The sequence below is a fragment of the Osmia bicornis genome, unplaced genomic scaffold (genome assembly GCF_907164935.1).
Source record: "Osmia bicornis bicornis unplaced genomic scaffold, iOsmBic2.1, whole genome shotgun sequence".
NCBI lineage: Eukaryota > Metazoa > Arthropoda > Insecta > Hymenoptera > Megachilidae > Osmia > Osmia bicornis.
In genome coordinates this window covers 1-13664 of record NW_025791179.1, presented here as the reverse complement: position 1 = coordinate 13664, position 13664 = coordinate 1, and the positions used below count along the sequence as shown (strand labels likewise).

At 42.6% G+C, this 13664-nt stretch overlaps 2 long non-coding RNA genes across 2 annotated transcripts; both read right to left on the bottom strand.

Annotated features, from left to right (window-relative positions):
• Positions 1–2242: 2242 nt before the first annotated feature.
• LOC123988864 lies at positions 2243–2798 on the bottom strand. Its single transcript, XR_006830318.1, has 4 exons — positions 2714–2798; positions 2555–2644; positions 2409–2472; positions 2243–2309 (listed from the first exon to the last, which is right to left on the bottom strand). It is a non-coding gene; the product is annotated as an uncharacterized LOC123988864 (long non-coding RNA).
• Positions 2799–3974: 1176 nt separating this feature from the next.
• On the bottom strand, positions 3975–6358 carry LOC123988863. Its single transcript, XR_006830317.1, has 3 exons — positions 6085–6358; positions 5892–6010; positions 3975–4258 (listed from the first exon to the last, which is right to left on the bottom strand). It is a non-coding gene; the product is annotated as an uncharacterized LOC123988863 (long non-coding RNA).
• Positions 6359–13664: the final 7306 nt, after the last annotated feature.

Below are 13664 nucleotides of genomic sequence, written 5' to 3'. Positions count from 1 at the left end.
TTTTACTTACTTGCGACGTTGACAGCCTCGGATTCTCCTTTCTGTTCCCTTTTATCCGACTTCGTTCCTTAGACCTCTTTCTCCTGTTTCTTCTATGCTCTTTCTTTTTCATTTCCTCTTTCTTTTCTTCTTCTTCTTCCTCGTCCATCTGTGAAGAAAGTAATTTATGTATAGATAACGTAATATTAATCATATAAGATTATACTTGCCAATTATACGTGATCAGACAGCATATTTGCATTCCATTTGTCCTGGTAGGTAATGCTTTCTTGAATATACCTATATATAATTTTTTAGTTTATTTCGAGAAGAGGAAAATGCTGTTTTTAATTTCTCAACGACAAAAATGTTCATGCAAAGATGAATGAAGATGAATGAAGATAAATATTGAAAAAAGAAAAAGTTAATGGAAATAGATGATATAGGACATTAATAATTTCATGAAGGGAATAAGAAAAAAATTGTTTCAGCTGACAAAATAAATTTTGAGTCCTACGCTCGCTTCGCTCCAAAAAACCTCTTCTCGGGAATCCTTTGTTCGAAAATCTGTAACACATTAAGAAATATAGTATGGCATCGCGTAACTCACGAGATCGTATGATCCGCGAGTACAATTGCTATTTCATGCAATTGTGAACCACTAACAGAGTCAGTGTTACTGCACTTTACAGTGCAGTGCGATGCCGGACAGTAACAGTATTTTTTATTACTGTCCGCATAAGACATTTTTTGACTTTTCAAAGGTCACTATTTTGAAATGTGTATATCGGCGTCGAACAACTCGCGAGATCGTATGATCCGCGAGTACAATTGCTATTTAATGCAATTGTGAACCACTAACAGAGTTAGTGTTACTGCACTTTACAGTGCAGTGCGATGCCGGACAGTAGCAGTATTCGTGCTACTTTCTGAGAGAGACCTTTTGCGCTTTTCTAAGCTTGTTTTCTCCTCTGTTATAAATTGAGGCTCCCGAATGGGCATTCCCCTATTGTATCGGCTATCTATTAATTCCAGTAACACGCACAATAAATAAAATTGAATTAATTTTGGCTCCGTATTGTTTTGCCAAAAGTTATCGTCTCTATCGACTCTAATGTACTTTAACCCTTTTCGGGTCCAAATACAAAATAAGCAATATTTTCTACCTGTGACATGTAATTGTCCTTGTACTTGGTAGTAATAGTAGTGGTTCCTGTTCAATGAATTTCCTTCTGCGTCTGCAAGTATACGCCGAATAACTGCAACACTTTTGATTGCCTCGTCCGGCAATAAATTCTCCGCCGTTTTCGGACATTTGATTTCCACAATGCCCTCTTCGTCTATAAGTCCATCTAGCGAAGCTCCTAAGAACGGGATGGCACTATCAATAATCCACATTCTTTAATTTTAACACCAATGCACACACTTAGTTCTTCACGTGCGAATTTTTCGCATTCCTGTCCATATTGTACTGCAGGTGCACTAATCAGTCGTGGATACACTAACGACTTCACTGAATTTCCACAGAGCGTACCAATTCGACGACGGCATATTCTTCCAAAATTAGAGGCCGTCAATAATTTAGATTTGTAATTCAACCATCTCGGATTTTTCGCTTGACCGATGGTTTCTTCTTCAATGGCATCTCTTCTATTTTGCCAATTCTGTAACATTTCCATATGTTTGTTTTCCTGTAATTCATAAATATTGTTAGCCATATCCGGCTTTTCAGCGTTTGGTCCGTAATTGGAATCCTTTTCAGAACGGAATTGTTTCCGCACGTGCTTTGTAATTTTTTTTCCTTTCTCTTCTCACTGTATGTTCACGGATGCGTCGTGAAATTACCACAAAAATTCTAATGCTCTCGGTCGATAACGAACGAGAGCGCCGTTAGCGACTTCACCAACATTTTAAAGATTAACAGTCGCAGCGGCGACTAGAGCGCCGCGATTACCGATTCCCATGTGGAACTGCCGAATCCGAATTATTAGTGTGAAAGCAATCAAGGCGATAACAGCGACCAAATATCCAAACCAATTATAACCAGTTCATCTTTAGTAAAGTTCAGTATAAGTGAACAGTTTTGTTTCAATCAACAAATAAATTGACGAATGGTAAATTATACGCACGACGAGTAATATCTTTATTAAATACACGAATTACAAGTGAAAGTGTTTTTAAATTCCTCCTCGAAGTTCCAAATCAGTGATAAGAATTTATCCTTGCCTTTCCACTACCACTTCAAACAAATTTTCCACTCAATCGCCTACATAAAATTGGTCCTTCGAGCCGGATTGGGATCGAGGAAAATCAACCAGGTACTCGTCCACCTACAATTCGAAAATTAAACCGTTAACGGCCATGAGCACTCTCGAAGAACTACTGCATAAGCAAATGCAAACCATGCGCTCAATTGACCGAGCGCTCACCAATTTCAAGAAGCTGGGGCAAACCAAGATGACCGCAGCAACAACCCAAAACCGGATGACCATGCTGAAAGAAGCGTATCAACAAAGTCAAGATCTGGACTCAAGGATCACCGCCTGTATCGATCAAAAGACGAGGTCCAGCCTACCGTACTTCGTTGAGAATCATTTTATCCAGGCCGAGGAGCGGTATCAGGAAGCAATGGACTTCATGGCGGAAATGCTAGCCCAGGTCACACCTACAACCGAGCCATCAGCAAACGTAAGTTTTTCAAATTCAGTGACGTCACGACAAACGGCTCACTTACCAAAGATACAATTGCCGTCCTTCGATGGAAAGTTCACGGAGTGGGAAAGTTACCGTGACCGTTTCACCTCCATGGTGATCAACAATGCTTCCTTAACGAACGTTGAGCGTCTCCATTTTTTGTGCTCCTCGCTAGCGGGCGAAGCGAGCGAAGCCGTTAGTCACCTACCTGTAACCGAAAACAATTTTGAAGTCGCGTGGAAAATAATAACAACGCGCTACGATAACAAACGTCGGTTAATATCAACCCATTTGAATACCTTGTTTTCGTTACCATCTGTTTCGTCCGAAACACCGCATGATTTGAAAATGTTACGTGACAAAATAAACGTTTCGCTTCAAATGCTCCGAAATTTAAACCGCCCGGTTGATAATTGGAGTGACGTAATTGTTTTTCTCGGAGCTCAAAAATTAGATCGCGCGTCGCGAAAAGCATGGGAATTCACTCTCAGCGATAATACCGATTTTCCCACCTACGACGAATTCGATGCGTTTTTGCTTAAGAGAATTCGCGCTTTAGAAAGTCTACCGGAAACCAAACGCGACAAACAAAGCGAAGCGGAAAAATATAAATCGATCAAACCAAAAAATATATCTGCGCATTCCACGACGTCGACCAAAATAATCTGCCCCGTCTGTCGGCAAAATCATTTAATATATCAATGTCCGTCATTTCTTTCAAAAACAAAATCTGATCGCTTCAATTTTATTAAGCAACAGAAACGGTGCGTAAATTGTTTTTCAATCAAGCATGCTGCCGCACATTGTAAGAGCCCTCATCTTTGTAAAGAATGCAACCAACGGCATAACACATTATTACATTTTTCGACCGCCAAGGACGTTGCACCGCCAATACCGCAGACGAGCTCCGCTACTTCCGAAACCGAAATCGAGATAAGTACAAATGTCGCTTCTGGTACGCTTACTAATGCAAGTATTCTTCTCTCGACAGCACGCGTCCGAGTACATTCTAGCCAGGGCCGATGCATCAGTGCTCGAGCGTTGCTTGACCAAGGCTCAGCCGCTACACTCATAACGGATCATTTAGCTCAGTCGCTCCGTCTTGATCGCACTAGGCAGCACACACGCATTACCGGAATCGGTGAAAACCATTCTCATGCTACTCAAGTGGCTGCTATTATTATCACGCCGGCTGAATCGAATGAACCTGCATATTCGACCACCGCTATTATAATGAAATCGTTAACCAGGTATGTACCCGCGCGAAACCATGCACAAGCTAATTGGTCTCACCTTGCAGATTTGAACCTTGCGGACAAGGAACCGATGAGCTCGGACCCAATTGATATCATCATTGGAGCGGATCTTTATGGCCAACTTTTATTGCAAGGGGTGAGAAAGGGCCCTGCGTGTAATCCTGTCGCTCAAAATACCACGATAGGATGGATACTCTCAGGTCCGATCCAATGCCAATCCTCGTCTTCCACAGTCGGAATTCACCACCTTTCAATCCTCGAAAACCTCGACCAGGATCTACGCCGGTTCTGGGAACTTGAGGACGTTTTCACTCCTACGATCCTGACTCCTGAAAATAAGAATTGCGAATCACACTTCCAATCCACGCATTACCGCGCACCAAATGGACGCTATATCGTTCGACTACCATTTAAAACCAAACCTCCCATTCCGTTAGGAGAATCACGATCCGGAGCATTAAAAAGTCTTCATTCATTAGAGAATCGTCTTCGTCGCGACTCATCCAAAGCAGATGAGTATAAAACCTTCCTTGCAGAGTACCAAGCTCTCGGACACATGAAAAAAGTCAATTCTCTTCCACCAAATACTCGAAATTGTTATTATATACCGCATCACGCTGTTATTCGTGAAAGTAGCGCCACAACTCGCCTTCGCGTTGTTTTTAATGCATCACGCAAAACGTCTAACGGGACGTCACTTAACGATCATCTTTTCACCGGGCCGAAACTCCAACAAGATCTGGTATCCATATTAATTCGATGGCGTCAATTCCAATTTGTTTATACGGCGGATGTTGCAAAAATGTATCGCCAGATACTAGTCGATCCTCAAGACCTCGATTACCAAAGAATTCTTTGGCGCGATTCTCCACATGGGGCCGTTGAGGAATATCAACTCCTCACAGTCACTTATGGGACTGCTCCAGCTCCGTATCTTGCCTTGCGAGTTTTGCAACAGCTCGTCGAGGATGAGGGATCGAGTTTTCCCGACGCAATTTCAATAATCCGGGACCAAGCCTATGTTGATGATTTTCTTTTTGGTGGCGACAGCCTCGAATCAGTTCGCCAATTGCGAAACCAAATTACAACGCTTCTCGCCAAAGGTGGCTTCTCGTTACGAAAGTGGGCCAGCAATGACCCAGCCTTGCTCACTGATATAAATCCAGAGGATCACGGCCTCGCAACCAGCAAATCCTTGCAAGTTAATGAAATAATTTCGGTCCTTGGAATAATTTGGAATCCCGCTTTGGATCAATTTCGTTTTAAAGTTTCAAACCAAATCCTTACAATCAACCCAGCCAACACTAAACGAACAGTCCTGTCAACGATAGCGAAACTGTACGACCCTTTAGGGTGGATCTCTCCAGTCATCATTGTAGCAAAAATTTATATCCAGAAACTCTGGTCACTTCGTTGCGATTGGGATGATATTCTTCCAGCTGCCATTCTCACTGAATGGCAGAAATTTTGTATTCAGCTTCCCGAATTGGAAAAACTATCCATACCGCGAAAAATCGCTCCAAAAACTATTCGAACGCAGAGCCTGCATGGGTTCTCAGATGCCTCAACCAAAGCTTACGCCGCGATAGTTTATTCACGAAGTATCCTATCTGATGGTACCGTTACTGTCTCTCTATTAATAGCCAAAACGCGGGTCGCTCCACTTAAAACGATTAGTATTCCTCGATTGGAGTTGTGCGCCGCACTTCTTCTCGCCCAACTTTTAAAATTTGTATCCACCGCACTAAAAGAGCAATCGATCGAATGTCATTGTTGGACGGATTCTCGCGTAACTCTCGCATGGCTGAATCAATCAGCCACTCGATGGAAACCGTTCGTGGCAAACCGCGTTGCAAAGGTACAAAATCTTGTGTCACATGCGCAATGGCATTACGTGCCCACCAATGAAAATCCAGCCGATTGCGCTTCGCGGGGAATGCCAATCCAAAATTAAAAGATTACCTGTTATGGTGGTCTGGTCCGCAATGGCTAAAAACGTCCTCGTGGCCCACCGACAGGAACTTATCGTCTCCAAACACGTCGCTTGAAGAAAAACAGTCGAGCCTCCAGAGCATGGCTACCTGTGTTGATCAATGGGAATTAACATTTCGATATTCTTCATGGTCGAAACTATTGCGAGTAACGGCATACTTACTTCGCTTCATCCAAACCCTTCGCGTAAGAATTAAAAGTCAACCTGACCAAAACCTTCCCACGAGATGTATTAAGGCATCTGCTTCATCAATAATTCTGACTCCAAATTTAGTTAAGCAAGCCAAATTGTACTGGTTAAAAAGGTTGCAACAAGAGGCCTTTCCAGAGGAGAGGAGAGCCTTAAGGTCATCCAAACCAATCCCAAAAACAAGTCCTCTCCTCTCATTAACTCCGTACTTAGATTCGGAAGGGTTAATTCGAGCACGGGGACGGCTAGCAAACTCCCAACTAGAAAAAATGCAAAGACACCGATCATTCTTCGATCACATCCACTCCTAACCTTATTAATTGAGAGCACACACCGCAATTTGTTACACGCAGGTCCGAAACTCACGCTTGCACACTTACGCAACGAATACTGGATTATTCGAGCACGCGCTACAATCCGCAGTGTTTTATATAAATGCGTGGCGTGCACTCGGGAAAAAGCTGTAGTGCCGTCCGAGCTCATGGGAAACTTGCCCGTCTCTCGAGTCACCAAGGTAGAACGACCATTTATTAACACCGGGGTCGATTATGCAGGCCCAATTCAGGTCCGAACAACATCCGGTCGCGGTCACAAAGCTCACAAAGCTTACATCGCGGTTTTTGTTTGCTTGACAATTAAAGCAATCCACATTGAGCTCGTCAGCGATTATAGCTCCGCAGCGTTCATGGCCGCCTATCAACGATTTGTGTCTCGCCGCGGCCTTCCGAAAACAATGTATTCTGACAACGGAACCACATTTCAAGGCGCGAATCGTGAGTTAACCGCTGCTTTTCGCTCGGCAACTAAAAACCCCGATTTTGGCAACCAATTAGCAACCGACGGAGTTGAATGGCATTTCTTGCCCCCGAACGCTCCCCATTTCGGCGGATTATGGGAAGCAGCAGTGAAAAGCGTAAAACACCATCTCAAACGCACTATTGGCTCGCATACTTTAACGTTTGAAGAAATGCTAACCTTATTATGCCGAGTAGAAGCATGTCTTAACTCACGACCGCTCGGTGCCGAATCCGATTGTCTCGACGATTACAACACGTTGACACCGGGACATTTCTTAATCGGAACCGCTTTACTAGCGTCACCAGAACCGACCGTATTTGATGTCCGGGACAATAGATTATCGCGCTGGCAACTTGTACAAAAAATCACCGAAACATTCTGGAAAGCGTGGCGCAACGACTATCTACACACCTTACACCAACGACCGAAATGGAAAACTACGCAAAATCTTACCAAAGTAGGTCAGCTTGTCCTGCTTCGTAGTCAGAACCTTCCACCAAGTCGATGGGAACTCGGACGAATTACTGCGTGTCATCCAGGAGACGATGGCCTCGTCCGAGTCGTCACACTAAAAACAGCGAATTCCGAATATAAACGTCCCATCTCCAAACTATGTTTCCTTCCGATCGCGATCAACGCCGAAGTCACAGAATCTACGACGCCAAATAGTAATGCGTAGTTATATTTTCACGATACCACGATTAATACCAGTTAATGTATATCCGAGCGAATTCTTAAATTGTAATCACATAATTATTTAAACTTACCTTTATCGCCGACACCATAATCATTGTTAAGGTTCCACATTCCAATCACTAGTAATTTCCAATCACGTTCACTATATTGCATCACTCTTGTTGAATGAATTCATTCAACGGGGGGCGGCGTGTTCACGGATGCGTCGTGAAATTACCACAAAAATTCTAATGCTCTCGGTCGATAACGAACGAGAGCGCCGTTAGCGACTTCACCAACATTTTAAAGATTAACAGTCGCAGCGGCGACTAGAGCGCCGCGATTACCGATTCCCATGTGGAACTGCCGAATCCGAATTATTAGTGTGAAAGCAATCAAGGCGATAACAGCGACCAAATATCCAAACCAATTATAACCAGTTCATCTTTAGTAAAGTTCAGTATAAGTGAACAGCTTTGTTTCAATCAACAAATAAATTGACGAATTGTAAATTATACGCACGACGAGTAATATCTTTATTAAATACACGAATTACAAGTGAAAGTGTTTTTAAATTCCTCCTCGAAGTTCCAAATCAGTGATAAGAATTTATCCTTGCCTTTCCACTACCACTTCAAACAAATTTTCCACTCAATCGCCTACACTGTATTTCTCATTTTCTTTGTTCCTTCTATTTTCTATTTTGCGTAAAATAACGGGCGGTTTCTTGTTCATCGCCGTATTCAGACGCGACAACACTTGTTTTGTGTTATACTGTAGGACAGCAGCAGTACATCTTCCCGTGTAAGATCCTCTCTCTCCGAAATTCAATCTTTTTCCTCTTGTATATTTTGCGATGATTCCGTTGAAACTTTCGATGGCATTATTGTTGCTGTTATACAGCAAACTCTCAGCATGCGCCAACAGAGGTCGAAGTATTTCTTTCATGTGTTCGTACACTCTCATCTTCATCAATTCGGGAACAATGTTCTTTCATCCTTTTTACTCGTTCCATCACAGAAGTATTGTAGTTTTGAACAATCTGCATGTTCACCAAAAACGTGGCTAGGAACATTGCGTATGTCGGCATACAAATTCTTAATTTTCTCAGCGGTTGTTACTTGCTGACTGTATCTGAACTCTGCGGCTTTTACTATGTCCGCACGCATTCGCCGAATGCTGCTTTCAACGATTCTTCTCAATGGACCCGGAGTTGTCATCTTTACAACTTCTTTCATTTTTCTGCAAAAGCTTCTCAACAAATGATTCGTGCATTCAATTTTTTTTACACGAATCTGTGTTTTATATGGATCCGCATCTATAATTTTTTTATAAACGCTGCTGTCCCCATCAGCAAATCAGTGTTGAATAAATCAGCCCACGTTTCTCTACGCTGGTCTTGAAGCCTTCGACTATAGCGTCACTTTCCATAGCCGTTGATGCTTGGCTTGCACTCCAATTTTTGAAACAGGTGTGTTTCCGTGGCTGTTCTTTCTTTTTCACAGCACATCGACAAATCCGGCACACCTTGTTTTTCACACCGATAAATAAAACTATCTTTGTGTGGTATCCAATTATAACGCCTACTCCAGACGCGGAATCATACGTTCCAGTCCGATATGATGGTTTCATCCAACTTCCATCGGCCACAACAGGGATGTGAGGGATTCCAAATCCAGGAACAATATCGCATCGTTCAATGGCCAAGCGTTTCTCTTCCCCTGCCGCTGCTACCATCTCTTCTTCTGCAGCAAGAATTAGTGCTTTCACGATTTTATCGTGATGCTTTCTAAATTCTTTCTTCGACATGGAGGGTATGTTCATCGCTGCCAGGAACTCCTCCATTTGGGCATAACTGCCTCCATTCACAATTGTTCCAGCAACTGCATACTGGTTTGTTTCCATTTTATTGCTTTCGTCAGGTTCACTGTGGATTTCACCTTTATATTTGCACATATCGCATATTACACTCAGGGTGGTCCTCAGGCCCGACCGTTTCATGCCGGTTATTTTTAGGTGTCTAAATCCACAGTCCTCCCTGTTTTTTTGCATGGTCGCCTATTTTCTGAAATTGAGCAAAAATGTGCTGCATGTCCACAATACTGAAGCCATTTGGTATACAGAACTGTTCTTCAGGCTCGTTCGTTACAACTTTCTGTATCATCAATTCTTCATTTTCGGAATTTGTGCCTTCCATATTTATCCCATCTTCTGCATTGTTTGTTTCTTCAATTTCAAACAATTCATTCGTCGTTTCTTCAAAAATTTCTTTACAATTTGCCGTATTCTGAAAGGTTAACCGCCGCCTTCTTTCGCGGCATGCTCTTTTTTTCGAGTATCTTCTCGTATGAACTGTTAATTTTGGCCGCCGACTTGTATTTGCCATCACACATTGATGTTCGCATTCATTTCTCCTATCTTCAATAACTTCAATCGTGAGAACATTTTCACTATTATTCATTGTCACTATCACACAACAATATTCACCTATCACTTTGATCACTTCACACTTTCAAAGCTTTGAAATAAATTCAATGATGCTATCTATTTCTTGCTTCGAATGCAACTGTCGCGAAAACGTAAAATGCAGTACGGAGAAACATAGGGCACCGTGGTGGGGAGTGTTTATGTGGACTACGAAAAATAAACAACAATGACGTCAATATTTATTTTAAAAACATTTTAAAGTTGTATTCATTTATAATATTATGATTTTAAATTATTAAAAAAATATATAATGTCACGTCCTGTGACGCATTCTTTAAAATTTCTATTTCGCCATCCAAACTCTTTAAGCCGCTATTTCACCACCTAAATTCTTTAAACTTATATTTCGCTATACAGATTCTTTAAACTTACATTTCGCGATACAAATTCTTTGAACTTCTATTGCACCATCCAAATTCATCGCTCCGCAAAAATTCTGAGTGAGCAACTCAGCCGGGTCGTCGTACGGCGAGAACGCTGACAATCCGGACGAGGTGGTTTACCCGAATTGCCAAATCAAAAGTCGACCTTATTAATCAATATATAATAACGAGACCAAACCGCCCGCGTACAGACCAACTATAGTACAGAACTCGTATCAGGTCAAGTTTAGTGCAGACTCAAAGTCATCGCGACCCGATCACTTCCGTGAAACTCGTTCAGAATCGGCCAGTCCGTTAACGCGAATCCGGATTTTATTCTAATACGCGTACAAAATCCGCAAATACGACTCTGCTACGGGATCCAGAGACCCGACAGAGCAATTCGTCAATTGTAAAACACGCGCAAGTTAAGAACTGTACGAACTACCAATAAACATTTGTTGTGCTCGGAAGTGTGTGAACTTCAATTAAACGTCTACCCTACTGTCTACATCCACCAGGACGACTTATTTCTACAGGTATCCTCGCCCAGCGAAAGGTAAGTAAGAACCTCTACCTAACTAACAACGTAGATTAAATCATACAAAAGTACGCGGAGAACTCAGTGAAAGGGAGAACTTCGCAACGTTACAATAACATGAAAATAAAAATTCAATCCGTAAAATTGGAAATTAGAAATTAGGAAAGAGTCTATTTTATAAAACAGTGAACACGATCTTGATCCCCACCAACATTCGAGTGGTTTCAGCATCAACAACAAAAGACAATCAAAAGGCAAGATGTCAGACCAGGAGGTGCGTATAATCGGCCAGTAAAATATTATATCATTAATATTACGTTATTTATATATCAAATACTTTATTTACAGATGGAAATTGTGAAAGAAAATAAGGTGGAAAATAAAAGAGAAGAAGAAAAGCAGGAGGAAGTAGAAAAAGAGAAAAAAGAAGAAAAGATGAAAAAAGAAGAAAAGGAAAAGGCGTCTTCGTCAAAAGTAAGTAAAATTTTTTCTGTGTAATAAATGTGGAAGAATTAGATTTTCGTGAAACGGAATTCATTTTTACAATAGTAGCGAATGAATTTCTACGATTACTTTTTGTTTTTTAATTATGTCACAATCCAAAATAATCGAATATATAAATTCATTATCATATTTCAGATTTAAAAAATGTTAAAAAAACTTATATATGCCGGCAACTAAGGCGGCCACGGAGGAAGAGGTGGTCATCGCGGCGGCAGAGGTCGCGGCGGCAGGGGCCGCGAACGACGAGGGGGCCGTCGTGGAGGATCTTATGTTTTAATTTTATAAATTAAACAAAAAAAAATAAAGAATAAAAATTATACATTATTACACATCTGTTTATTTTTTATTCCCTTCATAGCGGATCTCCGGCAAATAATCGCGACGGACGGACCCGCGGGCGAGAATATTCGCGACGAGAAAGACAAAACCGATGCCGTTCCGTGCGACAAAATACAGTCCGTCTCGCCACGCCGCCATCGGTATCGTCATCTTGCTTTCTCACTCGCTGTTTGAAGTTGAGATTTTTAAAGTTATCGGGGTGACTGAAGTTTCCAGTTTTTTTGTTTGTAATGCTCAGTTTATTTCACAGAGTCACAAAATAAAGTCAATTTAGATTTTATGTTTAGTTTTAAGATTAATTTGCAACTCGTTCCGCTGCGTCTGCACACCCTTATCTCTTTCTTTAGCTTTTGATATTTTTCGCGATCCTTTCTCTTCTCTTTCTCTTTTGTAAGTGACGAGCACGTAGCTCTTAGTAAGAAACCAGTGGATAGAGAGAGAGAGCGGTGGTGGGGACAGCAGAACAGCGAGCGCCTTACAAAGCGGTAGTTTCCGAACTATCAGCTGACAGCAATTATCGGCCGATAATTCCGATTCCTAACATTCCGCCCGCCTTCGTCTACACGACGAACGAATCATGTAAGTGAAGCCAGTTAGTTCTCTGCCTGCGTTGCCGGGAAGAGACACAGTTTGGTAACCGGTCGCTTCAAAGTCGCGAACGGTGTTCTGACCAGGACGACTCGAACCCTGTTGTCATCGCCGCGGTACGTCTCCGTTATTCGTCCGATTGGCCATTTAGTAGGTGGAGTAGCTTCTGACGTGACCAAGCACAGGTCGCCCGGTTGCGCATTAGGTTGAGGTTGTGACCATTTAGAGCGAGCCTGAAAATGCTGTAGGTACCCCCGACGCCCAGCGTTTCCAAAAGTGATCGCGCATCTGCTGAAGTAACTGCTGGCGTGTTAAACGTGCCGGTTTTTCGTCGGTCAGCGACGGTTCGGGCACGGCTGTAAGCGGAACTCCTACAAGAAAGTGACCTGGCGTTAAAAATTCGTTACAATCGGGGTCAGTTCTTAAGGGCGCCAGGGGGCGAGAATTCAGACAAGCTTCGATTTGAGCTAGTACGGTGGACATTTCTTCATACGTGAGAGGAGTCTCCCCCACCACTCGCCTGAGGTGAAACTTCATGGATTTCACCGCTGCCTCCCAAATACCGCCGAAGTGAGGGGCGGCAGGAGGGTTGAATTTCCATGTTGTTCCATCCAGAGCTAAGGAGCTAGCCAGTTTTTGAAAATCAAATTTCGCGGCAGAAAAGAGCCGACGCAATTCTCGATCGGCGCCAATGAAATTTGTGTCTTGATCGCTCGTAAGAATAGAACACATTCCTCGTCGAGATACAAAGCGTCGATAAGCTGCAAGAAAAGCGTTAGTCGTATAATCCGATACCAGTTCTAAGTGAATCGCTCGAGTGGAAAGACAGACAAAGACAGCGACAGCGACATAGGCTTTGCGAGTTTGGTGTCCTCTTCCAGGACTAGTTTTTATAAGGAAAGGTCCAGCGTAATCGACGCCGGTATTTGAGGAATGGCCTAGTCGGTCGTACGCGAGTGGTGGGGAGATCAGCCATTTGTTGCTACGTAGTTTTCGCGAGCCATCGCCAGCAAGTGATACACGAGTGAATGTAAGGTGCGTACAGAACGTCGACCAGCCAAAATCCAGTATCGTTGACGAAGAGCTGCTAAGGTAAGTTGTACTCCACCATGAAGTGTTTTTTCGTAAGCTTCGCGTATCAGTAAAGTTACGAAGTGACCTTTAGTTGGTAGAATAATTGGGTGTTTTTCTTGAAAATCCAGTAACGAGTGTTTTAACCCTCCACCGACTCGAAGAAGCCCGTTGTCGTCGACGAAGGG